This window comes from Triturus cristatus, chromosome 4_1 (assembly GCF_964204655.1).
Source record: "Triturus cristatus chromosome 4_1, aTriCri1.1, whole genome shotgun sequence".
Lineage (NCBI taxonomy): Eukaryota > Metazoa > Chordata > Amphibia > Caudata > Salamandridae > Triturus > Triturus cristatus.
The window spans coordinates 123567122-123579850 of NC_140585.1; the positions used below are offsets into that span (position 1 = coordinate 123567122).

Here is a 12729-nt window from a genome sequence, read left to right on the forward strand (position 1 = left end):
AAACAAGAGCAGAGGAATATCCAGAAACGGTTTTCCTTAATAAAAAATGATGAGTCAGCATACCATATTTAAGTGGGAGCCCGGCTAGCTCAGTCGGTAGAGCATGAGACTCTTAATCTCAGGGTAGTGGGTTCGAGCCCCACGTTGGGCGAAAACGAGTATTTTTTGCTGGATGATAGCATTGGCTCTCATAATATGGTGATTAATCTTGCATTAGACATGCACTAACTCCTAAAAATTGTATCTCCCTTGGTTACTCATTCATGAGAAATGTATCTCCAAGATTAGGTAGGGCCTGAGTCTAGGTTAACATACAGTGATATCACTCCTATTCAAGTACTAAACATGCCAACCTGAAGTGTAAAACATCCCCTAGGTGTAGTTAAGGCATCAGTTAGGAGTGAACTGAACACTCATGTTATGGGCAATTAGACTTAAAATAAAGTGTGGACAGCAGTAACGTTACTTTTGAAATGTGATGCTGAGTGAGCACACAGGGGAATTAGCTCAAATGGTAGAGCGCTCGCTTAGCATGCGAGAAGTAGCGGGATCGATGCCCGCATTCTCCATTCTAAAATTTGCATACATTTTACTTTTTAACTTGTAATTGCCATGGTTGTTGCAGAGTAAGAACAGAAAAGTCACAGATGGCTTTCAAATTTGGTTTCATTATAACAACTAAAGTGGTTTAATCAAAAGTGTTTAGGTATTCTATAGCACGTGAGAGGAATTTGATTTCTTATGCAATCTCAAAATGAAAATTTCACACCTTCCATTTTCATTTCGTCTTATTTTACTTGACATTCTTTCCTCTGAAGGATGTATAAAAGTGAAGTTCCTTGCAAAACAAGAGCAGAGGAATATCCAGAAACGGTTTTCCTTAATAAAAAATGATGAGTCTGCATACCATATTTAAGTGGGAGCCCGGCTAGCTCAGTCGGGAGAGCATGAGACTCTTAATCTCAGGGTCGTGGGTTCGAGCCCCACGTTGGGCGAAAACGAGTATTTTTTGCTGGATGATTGCATTGGCTCTCATAATATGGTGATTAATCTTGCATTAGACATGCACTAACTCCTAAAAATTGTATCTCCCTTGGTTACTCATTCATGAGAAATGTATCTCCAAGATTAGGTAGGGCCTGAGTCTAGGTTAACATACAGTGATATCACTCCTATTCAAGTACTAAACATGCCAACCTGAAGTGTAAAACATCCCCTAGGTGTAGTTAAGGCATCAGTTAGGAGTGAACTGAACACTCATGTTATGGGCAATTAGACTTAAAATAAAGTGTGGACAGCAGTAACGTTACTTTTGAAATGTGATGCTGAGTGAGCACACAGGGGAATTAGCTCAAATGGTAGAGCGCTCGCTTAGCATGCGAGAGGTAGCGGGATCGATGCCCGCATTCTCCATTCTAAAATTTGCATACATTTTACTTTTTAACTTGTAATTGCCATGGTTGTTGCAGAGTAAGAACAGAAAAGTCACAGATGGCTTTCAAATTTGGTGTCATTATAACAACTAAAGTGGTTTAATCAAAAGTGTTTAGGTATTCTATAGCACGTGAGAGGAATTTGATTTCTTATGCAATCTCAAAATGAAAATTTCACACCTTCCATTTTCCTTTCGTCTTATTTTACTTGACATTCTTTCCTCTGAAGGATGTATAAAAGTGAAGTTCCTTGCAAAACAAGAGCAGAGGAATATCCAGAAACGGTTTTCCTTAATAAAAAATGATGAGTCTGCATACCATATTTAAGTGGGAGCCCGCTAGCTCAGTCGGTAGAGCTATGAGACTCTTAATCTCAGGGTCGTGGGTTCGAGCCCCACGTTGGGCGAAAACGAGTATTTTTTGCTGGATGATTGCATTGGCTCTCATAATATGGTGATTAATCTTGCATTAGACATGCACTAACTCCTAAAAATTGTATCTCCCTTGGTTACTCATTCATGAGAAATGTATCTCCAAGATTAGGTAGGGCCTGAGTCTAGGTTAACATACAGTGATATCACTCCTATTCAAGTACTAAACATGCCAACCTGAAGTGTAAAACATCCCCTAGGTGTAGTTAAGGCATCAGTTAGGAGTGAACTGAACACTCATGTTATGGTCAATTAGACTTAAAATAAAGTGTGGACAGCAGTAACGTTACTTTTGAAATGTGATGCTGAGTGAGCACACAGGGGAATTAGCTCAAATGGTAGAGCGCTCGCTTAGCATGCGAGAGGTAGCGGGATCGATGCCCGCATTCTCCATTCTAAAATTTGCATACATTTTACTTTTTAACTTGTAATTGCCATGGTTGTTGCAGAGTAAGAACAGAAAAGTCACAGATGGCTTTCAAATTTGGTGTCATTATAACAACTAAAGTGGTTTAATCAAAAGTGTTTAGGTATTCTATAGCACGTGAGAGGAATTTGATTTCTTATGCAATCTCAAAATGAAAATTTCACACCTTCCATTTTCATTTCGTATTATTTTACTTGACATTCTTTCCTCTGAAGGATGTATAAAAGTGAAGTTCCTTGCAAAACAAGAGCAGAGGAATATCCAGAAACGGTTTTCCTTAATAAAAAATGATGAGTCTGCATACCATATTTAAGTGGGAGCCCGGCTAGCTCAGTCGGTAGAGCATGAGACTCTTAATCTCAGGGTCGTGGGTTCGATCCCCACGTTGGGCGAAAACGAGTATTTTTTGCTGGATGATAGCATTGGCTCTCATAATATGGTGATTAATCTTGCATTAGACATGCACTAACTCCTAAAAATTGTATCTCCCTTGGTTACTCATTCATGAGAAATGTATCTCCAAGATTAGGTAGGGCCTGAGTCTAGGTTAACATACAGTGATATCACTCCTATTCAAGTACTAAACATGCCAACCTGAAGTGTAAAACATCCCCTAGGTGTAGTTAAGGCATCAGTTAGGAGTGAACTGAACACTCATGTTATGGGCAATTAGACTTAAAATAAAGTGTGGACAGCAGTAACGTTACTTTTGAAATGTGATGCTGAGTGAGCACACAGGGGAATTAGCTCAAATGGTAGAGCGCTCGCTTAGCATGCGAGAGGTAGCGGGATCGATGCCCGCATTCTCCATTCTAAAATTTGCATACATTTTACTTTTTAACTTGTAATTGCCATGGTTGTTGCAGAGTAAGAACAGTAAAGTCACAGATGGCTTTCAAATTTGGTGTCATTATAACAACTAAAGTGGTTTAATCAAAAGTGTTTCGGTATTCTATAGCACGTGAGAGGAATTTGATTTCTTATGCAATCTCAAAATGAAAATTTCACACCTTCCATTTTCATTTCGTATTATTTTACTTGACATTCTTTCCTCTGAAGGATGTATAAAAGTGAAGTTCCTTGCAAAACAAGAGCAGAGGAATATCCAGAAACGGTTTTCCTTAATAAAAAATGATGAGTCTGCATACCATATTTAAGTGGGAGCCCGGCTAGCTCAGTCGGTAGAGCATGAGACTCTTAATCTCAGGGTCGTGGGTTCGAGCCCCACGTTGGGCGAAAACGAGTATTTTTTGCTGGATGATAGCATTGGCTCTCATAATATGGTGATTAATCTTGCATTAGACATGCACTAACTCCTAAAAATTGTATCTCCCTTGGTTACTCATTCATGAGAAATGTATCTCCAAGATTAGGTAGGGCCTGAGTCTAGGTTAACATACAGTGATATCACTCCTATTCAAGTACTAAACATGCCAACCTGAAGTGTAAAACATCCCCTAGGTGTAGTTAAGGCATCAGTTAGGAGTGAACTGAACACTCATGTTATGGGCAATTAGACTTAAAATAAAGTGTGGACAGCAGTAACGTTACTTTTGAAATGTGATGCTGAGTGAGCACACAGGGGAATTAGCTCAAATGGTAGAGCGCTCGCTTAGCATGCGAGAGGTAGCGGGATCGATGCCCGCATTCTCCATTCTAAAATTTGCATACATTTTACTTTTTAACTTGTAATTGCCATGGTTGTTGCAGAGTAAGAACAGTAAAGTCACAGATGGCTTTCAAATTTGGTGTCATTATAACAACTAAAGTGGTTTAATCAAAAGTGTTTCGGTATTCTATAGCACGTGAGAGGAATTTGATTTCTTATGCAATCTCAAAATGAAAATTTCACACCTTCCATTTTCATTTCGTATTATTTTACTTGACATTCTTTCCTCTGAAGGATGTATAAAAGTGAAGTTCCTTGCAAAACAAGAGCAGAGGAATATCCAGAAACGGTTTTCCTTAATAAAAAATGATGAGTCTGCATACCATATTTAAGTGGGAGCCCGGCTAGCTCAGTCGGTAGAGCATGAGACTCTTAATCTCAGGGTCGTGGGTTCGAGCCCCACGTTGGGCGAAAACGAGTATTTTTTGCTGGATGATAGCATTGGCTCTCATAATATGGTGATTAATCTTGCATTAGACATGCACTAACTCCTAAAAATTGTATCTCCCTTGGTTACTCATTCATGAGAAATGTATCTCCAAGATTAGGTAGGGCCTGAGTCTAGGTTAACATACAGTGATATCACTCCTATTCAAGTACTAAACATGCCAACCTGAAGTGTAAAACATCCCCTAGGTGTAGTTAAGGCATCAGTTAGGAGTGAACTGAACACTCATGTTATGGGCAATTAGACTTAAAATAAAGTGTGGACAGCAGTAACGTTACTTTTGAAATGTGATGCTGAGTGAGCACACAGGGGAATTAGCTCAAATGGTAGAGCGCTCGCTTAGCATGCGAGAAGTAGCGGGATCGATGCCCGCATTCTCCATTCTAAAATTTGCATACATTTTACTTTTTAACTTGTAATTGCCATGGTTGTTGCAGAGTAAGAACAGAAAAGTCACAGATGGCTTTCAAATTTGGTTTCATTATAACAACTAAAGTGGTTTAATCAAAAGTGTTTAGGTATTCTATAGCACGTGAGAGGAATTTGATTTCTTATGCAATCTCAAAATGAAAATTTCACACCTTCCATTTTCATTTCGTCTTATTTTACTTGACATTCTTTCCTCTGAAGGATGTATAAAAGTGAAGTTCCTTGCAAAACAAGAGCAGAGGAATATCCAGAAACGGTTTTCCTTAATAAAAAATGATGAGTCTGCATACCATATTTAAGTGGGAGCCCGGCTAGCTCAGTCGGTAGAGCATGAGACTCTTAATCTCAGGGTCGTGGGTTCGAGCCCCACGTTGGGCGAAAACAAGTATTTTTTGCTGGATGATTGCATTGGCTCTCATAATATGGTGATTAATCTTGCATTAGACATGCACTAACTCCTAAAAATTGTATCTCCCTTGGTTACTCATTCATGAGAAATGTATCTCCAAGATTAGGTAGGGCCTGAGTCTAGGTTAACATACAGTGATATCACTCCTATTCAAGTACTAAACATGCCAACCTGAAGTGTAAAACATCCCCTAGGTGTAGTTAAGGCATCAGTTAGGAGTGAACTGAACACTCATGTTATGGGCAATTAGACTTAAAATAAAGTGTGGACAGCAGTAACGTTACTTTTGAAATGTGATGCTGAGTGAGCACACAGGGGAATTAGCTCAAATGGTAGAGCACTCGCTTAGCATGCGAGAGGTAGCGGGATCGATGCCCGCATTCTCCATTCTAAAATTTGCATACATTTTACTTTTTAACTTGTAATTGCCATGGTTGTTGCAGAGTAAGAACAGAAAAGTCACAGATGGCTTTCAAATTTGGTGTCATTATAACAACTAAAGTGGTTTAATCAAAAGTGTTTAGGTATTCTATAGCACGTGAGAGGAATTTGATTTCTTATGCAATCTCAAAATGAAAATTTCACACCTTCCATTTTCCTTTCGTCTTATTTTACTTGACATTCTTTCCTCTGAAGGATGTATAAAAGTGAAGTTCCTTGCAAAACAAGAGCAGAGGAATATCCAGAAACGGTTTTCCTTAATAAAAAATGATGAGTCTGCATACCATATTTAAGTGGGAGCCCGGCTAGCTCAGTCGGTAGAGCATGAGACTCTTAATCTCAGGGTCGTGGGTTCGAGCCCCACGTTGGGCGAAAACGAGTATTTTTTGCTGGATGATTGCATTGGCTCTCATAATATGGTGATTAATCTTGCATTAGACATGCACTAACTCCTAAAAATTGTATCTCCCTTGGTTACTCATTCATGAGAAATGTATCTCCAAGATTAGGTAGGGCCTGAGTCTAGGTTAACATACAGTGATATCACTCCTATTCAAGTACTAAACATGCCAACCTGAAGTGTAAAACATCCCCTAGGTGTAGTTAAGGCATCAGTTAGGAGTGAACTGAACACTCATGTTATGGCCAATTAGACTTAAAATAAAGTGTGGACAGCAGTAACGTTACTTTTGAAATGTGATGCTGAGTGAGCACACAGGGGAATTAGCTCAAATGGTAGAGCGCTCGCTTAGCATGCGAGAGGTAGCGGGATCGATGCCCGCATTCTCCATTCTAAAATTTGCATACATTTTACTTTTTAACTTGTAATTGCCATGGTTGTTGCAGAGTAAGAACAGAAAAGTCACAGATGGCTTTCAAATTTGGTGTCATTATAACAACTAAAGTGGTTTAATCAAAAGTGTTTAGGTATTCTATAGCACGTGAGAGGAATTTGATTTCTTATGCAATCTCAAAATGAAAATTTCACACCTTCCATTTTCATTTCGTATTATTTTACTTGACATTCTTTCCTCTGAAGGATGTATAAAAGTGAAGTTCCTTGCAAAACAAGAGCAGAGGAATATCCAGAAACGGTTTTCCTTAATAAAAAATGATGAGTCTGCATACCATATTTAAGTGGGAGCCCGGCTAGCTCAGTCGGTAGAGCATGAGACTCTTAATCTCAGGGTCGTGGGTTCGAGCCCCACGTTGGGCGAAAACGAGTAGTTTTTTGCTGGATGATTGCATTGGCTCTCATAATATGGTGATTAATCTTGCATTAGACATACACTAACTCCTAAAAATTGTATCTCCCTTGGTTACTCATTCATGAGAAATGTATCTCCAAGATTAGGTAGGGCCTGAGTCTAGGTTAACATACAGTGATATCACTCCTATTCAAGTACTAAACATGCCAACCTGAAGTGTAAAACATCCCCTAGGTGTAGTTAAGGCATCAGTTAGGAGTGAACTGAACACTCATGTTATGGGCAATTAGACTTAAAATAAAGTGTGGACAGCAGTAACGTTACTTTTGAAATGTGATGCTGAGTGAGCACACAGGGGAATTAGCTCAAATGGTAGAGCGCTCGCTTAGCATGCGAGAAGTAGCGGGATCGATGCCCGCATTCTCCATTCTAAAATTTGCATACATTTTACTTTTTAACTTGTAATTGCCATGGTTGTTGCAGAGTAAGAACAGAAAAGTCACAGATGGCTTTCAAATTTGGTGTCATTATAACAACTAAAGTGGTTTAATCAAAAGTGTTTAGGTATTCTATAGCACGTGAGAGGAATTTGATTTCTTATGCAATCTCAAAATGAAAATTTCACACCTTCCATTTTCATTTCGTCTTATTTTACTTGACATTCTTTCCTCTGAAGGATGTATAAAAGTGAAGTTCCTTGCAAAACAAGAGCAGAGGAATATCCAGAAACAGTTTTCCTTAATAAAAAATGATGAGTCTGCATACCATATTTAAGTGGGAGCCCGGCTAGCTCAGTCGGTAGAGCATGAGACTCTTAATCTCAGGTTCTTGGGTTCGAGCCCCACGTTGGGCGAAAACGAGTATTTTTTGCTGGATGATAGCATTGGCTCTCATAATATGGTGATTAATCTTGCATTAGACATGCACTAACTCCTAAAAATTGTATCTCCCTTGGTTATTCATTCATGAGAAATGTATCTCCAAGATTAGGTAGGGCCTGAGTCTAGGTTAACATACAGTGATATCACTCCTATTCAAGTACTAAACATGCCAACCTGAAGTGTAAAACATCCCCTAGGTGTAGTTAAGGCATCAGTTAGGAGTGAACTGAACACTCATGTTATGGGCAATTAGACTTAAAATAAAGTGTGGACAGCAGTAACGTTACTTTTGAAATGTGATGCTGAGTGAGCACACAGGGGAATTAGCTCAAATGGTAGAGCGCTCGCTTAGCATGCGAGAAGTAGCGGGATCGATGCCCGCATTCTCCATTCTAAAATTTGCATACATTTTACTTTTTAACTTGTAATTGCCATGGTTGTTGCAGAGTAAGAACAGAAAAGTCACAGATGGCTTTCAAATTTGGTGTCATTATAACAACTAAAGTGGTTTAATCAAAAGTGTTTAGGTATTCTATAGCACGTGAGAGGAATTTGATTTCTTATGCAATCTCAAAATGAAAATTTCACACCTTCCATTTTCATTTCGTCTTATTTTACTTGACATTCTTTCCTCTGAAGGATGTATAAAAGTGAAGTTCCTTGCAAAACAAGAGCAGAGGAATATCCAGAAACGGTTTTCCTTAATAAAAAATGATGAGTCTGCATACCATATTTAAGTGGGAGCCCGGCTAGCTCAGTCGGTAGAGCATGAGACTCTTAATCTCAGGGTCGTGGGTTCGAGCCCCACGTTGGGCGAAAACGAGTATTTTTTGCTGGATGATTGCATTGGCTCTCATAATATGGTGATTAATCTTGCATTAGACATGCACTAACTCCTAAAAATTGTATCTCCCTTGGTTACTCATTCATGAGAAATGTATCTCCAAGATTAGGTAGGGCCTGAGTCTAGGTTAACATACAGTGATATCACTCCTATTCAAGTACTAAACATGCCAACCTGAAGTGTAAAACATCCCCTAGGTGTAGTTAAGGCATCAGTTAGGAGTGAACTGAACACTCATGTTATGGGCAATTAGACTTAAAATAAAGTGTGGACAGCAGTAACGTTACTTTTGAAATGTGATGCTGAGTGAGCACACAGGGGAATTAGCTCAAATGGTAGAGCGCTCGCTTAGCATGCGAGAGGTAGCGGGATCGATGCCCGCATTCTCCATTCTAAAATTTGCATACATTTTACTTTTTAACTTGTAATTGCCATGGTTGTTGCAGAGTAAGAACAGAAAAGTCACAGATGGCTTTCAAATTTGGTGTCATTATAACAACTAAAGTGGTTTAATCAAAAGTGTTTAGGTATTCTATAGCACGTGAGAGGAATTTGATTTCTTATGCAATCTCAAAATGAAAATTTCACACCTTCCATTTTCATTTCGTATTATTTTACTTGACATTCTTTCCTCTGAAGGATGTATAAAAGTGAAGTTCCTTGCAAAACAAGAGCAGAGGAATATCCAGAAACGGTTTTCCTTAAAAAAAAATGATGAGTCTGCATACCATATTTAAGTGGGAGCCCGGCTAGCTCAGTCGGTAGAGCATGAGACTCTTAATCTCAGGGTCGTGGGTTCGAGCCCCACGTTGGGCGAAAACGAGTAGTTTTTTGCTGGATGATTGCATTGGCTCTCATAATATGGTGATTAATCTTGCATTAGACATGCACTAACTCCTAAAAATTGTATCTCCCTTGGTTACTCATTCATGAGAAATGTATCTCCAAGATTAGGTAGGGCCTGAGTCTAGGTTAACATACAGTGATATCACTCCTATTCAAGTACTAAACATGCCAACCTGAAGTGTAAAACATCCCCTAGGTGTAGTTAAGGCATCAGTTAGGAGTGAACTGAACACTCATGTTATGGGCAATTAGACTTAAAATAAAGTGTGGACAGCAGTAACGTTACTTTTGAAATGTGATGCTGAGTGAGTACACAGGGGAATTAGCTCAAATGGTAGAGTGCTCGCTTAGCATGCGAGAGGTAGCGGGATCGATGCCCGCATTCTCCATTCTAAAATTTGCATACATTTTACTTTTTAACTTGTAATTGCCATGGTTGTTGCAGAGTAAGAACAGAAAAGTCACAGATGGCTTTCAAATTTGGTGTCATTATAACAACTAAAGTGGTTTAATCAAAAGTGTTTAGGTATTCTATAGCACGTGAGAGGAATTTGATTTCTTATGCAATCTCAAAATGAAAATTTCACACCTTCCATTTTCATTTCGTCTTATTTTACTTGACATTCTTTCCTCTGAAGGATGTATAAAAGTGAAGTTCCTTGCAAAACAAGAGCAGAGGAATATCCAGAAACGGTTTTCCTTAATAAAAAATGATGAGTCTGCATACCATATTTAAGTGGGAGCCCGGCTAGCTCAGTCGGTAGAGCATGAGCCTCTTAATCTCAGGGTCGTGGGTTCGAGCCCCACGTTGGGCGAAAACGAGTATTTTTTGCTGGATGATAGCATTGGCTCTCATAATATGGTGATTAATCTTGCATTAGACATGCACTAACTCCTAAAAATTGTATCTCCCTTGGTTACTCATTCATGAGAAATGTATCTCCAAGATTAGGTAGGGCCTGAGTCTAGGTTAACATACAGTGATATCACTCCTATTCAAGTACTAAACATGCCAACCTGAAGTGTAAAACATCCCCTAGGTGTAGTTAAGGCATCAGTTAGGAGTGAACTGAACACTCATGTTATGGGCAATTAGACTTAAAATAAAGTGTGGACAGCAGTAACGTTACTTTTGAAATGTGATGCTGAGTGAGCACACAGGGGAATTAGCTCAAATGGTAGAGCGCTCGCTTAGCATGCGAGAGGTAGCGGGATCGATGCCCGCATTCTCCATTCTAAAATTTGCATACATTTTACTTTTTAACTTGTAATTGCCATGGTTGTTGCAGAGTAAGAACAGAAAAGTCACAGATGGCTTTCAAATTTGGTGTCATTATAACAACTAAAGTGGTTTAATCAAAAGTGTTTAGGTATTCTATAGCACGTGAGAGGAATTTGATTTCTTATGCAATCTCAAAATGAAAATTTCACACCTTCCATTTTCATTTCGTATTATTTTACTTGACATTCTTTCCTCTGAAGGATTTATAAAAGTGAAGTTCCTTGCAAAACAAGAGCAGAGGAATATCCAGAAACGGTTTTCCTTAATAAAAAATGATGAGTCTGCATACCATATTTAAGTGGGAGCCCGGCTAGCTCAGTCGGTAGAGCATGAGACTCTTAATCTCAGGGTCGTGTGTTCGAGCCCCACGTTGGGCGAAAACGAGTATTTTTTGCTGGATGATAGCATTGGCTCTCATAATATGGTGATTAATCTTGCATTAGACATGCACTAACTCCTAAAAATTGTATCTCCCTTGGTTACTCATTCATGAGAAATGTATCTCCAAGATTAGGTAGGGCCTGAGTCTAGGTTAACATACAGTGATATCACTCCTATTCAAGTACTAAACATGCCAACCTGAAGTGTAAAACATCCCCTAGGTGTAGTTAAGGCATCAGTTAGGAGTGAACTGAACACTCATGTTATGGGCAATTAGACTTAAAATAAAGTGTGGACAGCAGTAACGTTACTTTTGAAATGTGATGCTGAGTGAGCACACAGGGGAATTAGCTCAAATGGTAGAGCGCTCGCTTAGCATGCGAGAGGTAGCGGGATCGATGCCCGCATTCTCCATTCTAAAATTTGCGTACATTTTACTTTTTAACTTGTAATTGCCATGGTTGTTGCAGAGTAAGAACAGAAAAGTCACAGATGGCTTTCAAATTTGGTGTCATTATAACAACTAAAGTGGTTTAATCAAAAGTGTTTAGGTATTCTATAGCACGTGAGAGGAATTTGATTTCTTATGCAATCTCAAAATGAAAATTTCACACCTTCCATTTTCCTTTCGTCTTATTTTACTTGACATTCTTTCCTCTGAAGGATGTATAAAAGTGAAGTTCCTTGCAAAACAAGAGCAGAGGAATATCCAGAAACGGTTTTCCTTAATAAAAAAAGATGAGTCTGCATACCATATTTAAGTGGGAGCCCGGCTAGCTCAGTCGGTAGAGCTATGAGACTCTTAATCTCAGGGTCGTGGGTTCGAGCCCCACGTTGGGCGAAAACAAGTATTTTTTGCTGGATGATTGCATTGGCTCTCATAATATGGTGATTAATCTTGCATTAGACATGCACTAACTCCTAAAAATTGTATCTCCCTTGGTTACTCATTCATGAGAAATGTATCTCCAAGATTAGGTAGGGCCTGAGTCTAGGTTAACATACAGTGATATCACTCCTATTCAAGTACTAAACATGCCAACCTGAAGTGTAAAACATCCCCTAGGTGTAGTTAAGGCATCAGTTAGGAGTGAACTGAACACTCATGTTATGGGCAATTAGACTTAAAATAAAGTGTGGACAGCAGTAACGTTACTTTTGAAATGTGATGCTGAGTGAGTACACAGGGGAATTAGCTCAAATGGTAGAGTGCTCGCTTAGCATGCGAGAGGTAGCGGGATCGATGCCCGCATTCTCCATTCTAAAATTTGCATACATTTTACTTTTTAACTTGTAATTGCCATGGTTGTTGCAGAGTAAGAACAGAAAAGTCACAGATGGCTTTCAAATTTGGTGTCATTATAACAACTAAAGTGGTTTAATCAAAAGTGTTTAGGTATTCTATAGCACGTGAGAGGAATTTGATTTCTTATGCAATCTCAAAATGAAAATTTCACACCTTCCATTTTCATTTCGTCTTATTTTACTTGACATTCTTTCCTCTGAAGGATGTATAAAAGTGAAGTTCCTTGCAAAACAAGAGCAGAGGAATATCCAGAAACGGTTTTCCTTAATAAAAAATGATGAGTCTGCATACCAT

At 38.9% G+C, this 12729-nt stretch overlaps 16 non-coding genes across 16 annotated transcripts; all 16 read left to right on the forward strand.

Annotated features, from left to right (window-relative positions):
* The first annotated feature begins 1340 nt into the window (after positions 1-1340).
* TRNAA-AGC (transfer RNA alanine (anticodon AGC)) lies at positions 1341-1413 on the forward strand. Its single transcript has one exon. It is a non-coding gene; the product is annotated as a tRNA-Ala (tRNA).
* Positions 1414-2184: 771 nt separating this feature from the next.
* On the forward strand, positions 2185-2257 carry TRNAA-AGC (transfer RNA alanine (anticodon AGC)). The gene has a single exon. It is a non-coding gene; the product is annotated as a tRNA-Ala (tRNA).
* Positions 2258-2610: 353 nt separating this feature from the next.
* TRNAK-CUU (transfer RNA lysine (anticodon CUU)) lies at positions 2611-2683 on the forward strand. The gene has a single exon. It is a non-coding gene; the product is annotated as a tRNA-Lys (tRNA).
* A 345-nt stretch (positions 2684-3028) lies between these two features.
* TRNAA-AGC (transfer RNA alanine (anticodon AGC)) lies at positions 3029-3101 on the forward strand. The gene has a single exon. It is a non-coding gene; the product is annotated as a tRNA-Ala (tRNA).
* Positions 3102-3454: 353 nt separating this feature from the next.
* TRNAK-CUU (transfer RNA lysine (anticodon CUU)) lies at positions 3455-3527 on the forward strand. Its single transcript has one exon. It is a non-coding gene; the product is annotated as a tRNA-Lys (tRNA).
* Positions 3528-3872: 345 nt separating this feature from the next.
* TRNAA-AGC (transfer RNA alanine (anticodon AGC)) lies at positions 3873-3945 on the forward strand. The gene has a single exon. It is a non-coding gene; the product is annotated as a tRNA-Ala (tRNA).
* Positions 3946-4298: 353 nt separating this feature from the next.
* On the forward strand, positions 4299-4371 carry TRNAK-CUU (transfer RNA lysine (anticodon CUU)). Its single transcript has one exon. It is a non-coding gene; the product is annotated as a tRNA-Lys (tRNA).
* Positions 4372-5142: 771 nt separating this feature from the next.
* TRNAK-CUU (transfer RNA lysine (anticodon CUU)) lies at positions 5143-5215 on the forward strand. The gene has a single exon. It is a non-coding gene; the product is annotated as a tRNA-Lys (tRNA).
* Positions 5216-5986: 771 nt separating this feature from the next.
* Positions 5987-6059, forward strand: TRNAK-CUU (transfer RNA lysine (anticodon CUU)). The gene has a single exon. It is a non-coding gene; the product is annotated as a tRNA-Lys (tRNA).
* Positions 6060-6404: 345 nt separating this feature from the next.
* Positions 6405-6477, forward strand: TRNAA-AGC (transfer RNA alanine (anticodon AGC)). Its single transcript has one exon. It is a non-coding gene; the product is annotated as a tRNA-Ala (tRNA).
* A 353-nt stretch (positions 6478-6830) lies between these two features.
* On the forward strand, positions 6831-6903 carry TRNAK-CUU (transfer RNA lysine (anticodon CUU)). The gene has a single exon. It is a non-coding gene; the product is annotated as a tRNA-Lys (tRNA).
* A 1616-nt stretch (positions 6904-8519) lies between these two features.
* On the forward strand, positions 8520-8592 carry TRNAK-CUU (transfer RNA lysine (anticodon CUU)). Its single transcript has one exon. It is a non-coding gene; the product is annotated as a tRNA-Lys (tRNA).
* A 345-nt stretch (positions 8593-8937) lies between these two features.
* On the forward strand, positions 8938-9010 carry TRNAA-AGC (transfer RNA alanine (anticodon AGC)). Its single transcript has one exon. It is a non-coding gene; the product is annotated as a tRNA-Ala (tRNA).
* A 353-nt stretch (positions 9011-9363) lies between these two features.
* TRNAK-CUU (transfer RNA lysine (anticodon CUU)) lies at positions 9364-9436 on the forward strand. Its single transcript has one exon. It is a non-coding gene; the product is annotated as a tRNA-Lys (tRNA).
* A 1190-nt stretch (positions 9437-10626) lies between these two features.
* Positions 10627-10699, forward strand: TRNAA-AGC (transfer RNA alanine (anticodon AGC)). Its single transcript has one exon. It is a non-coding gene; the product is annotated as a tRNA-Ala (tRNA).
* A 771-nt stretch (positions 10700-11470) lies between these two features.
* TRNAA-AGC (transfer RNA alanine (anticodon AGC)) lies at positions 11471-11543 on the forward strand. Its single transcript has one exon. It is a non-coding gene; the product is annotated as a tRNA-Ala (tRNA).
* The last annotated feature ends 1186 nt before the right edge of the window (positions 11544-12729 follow it).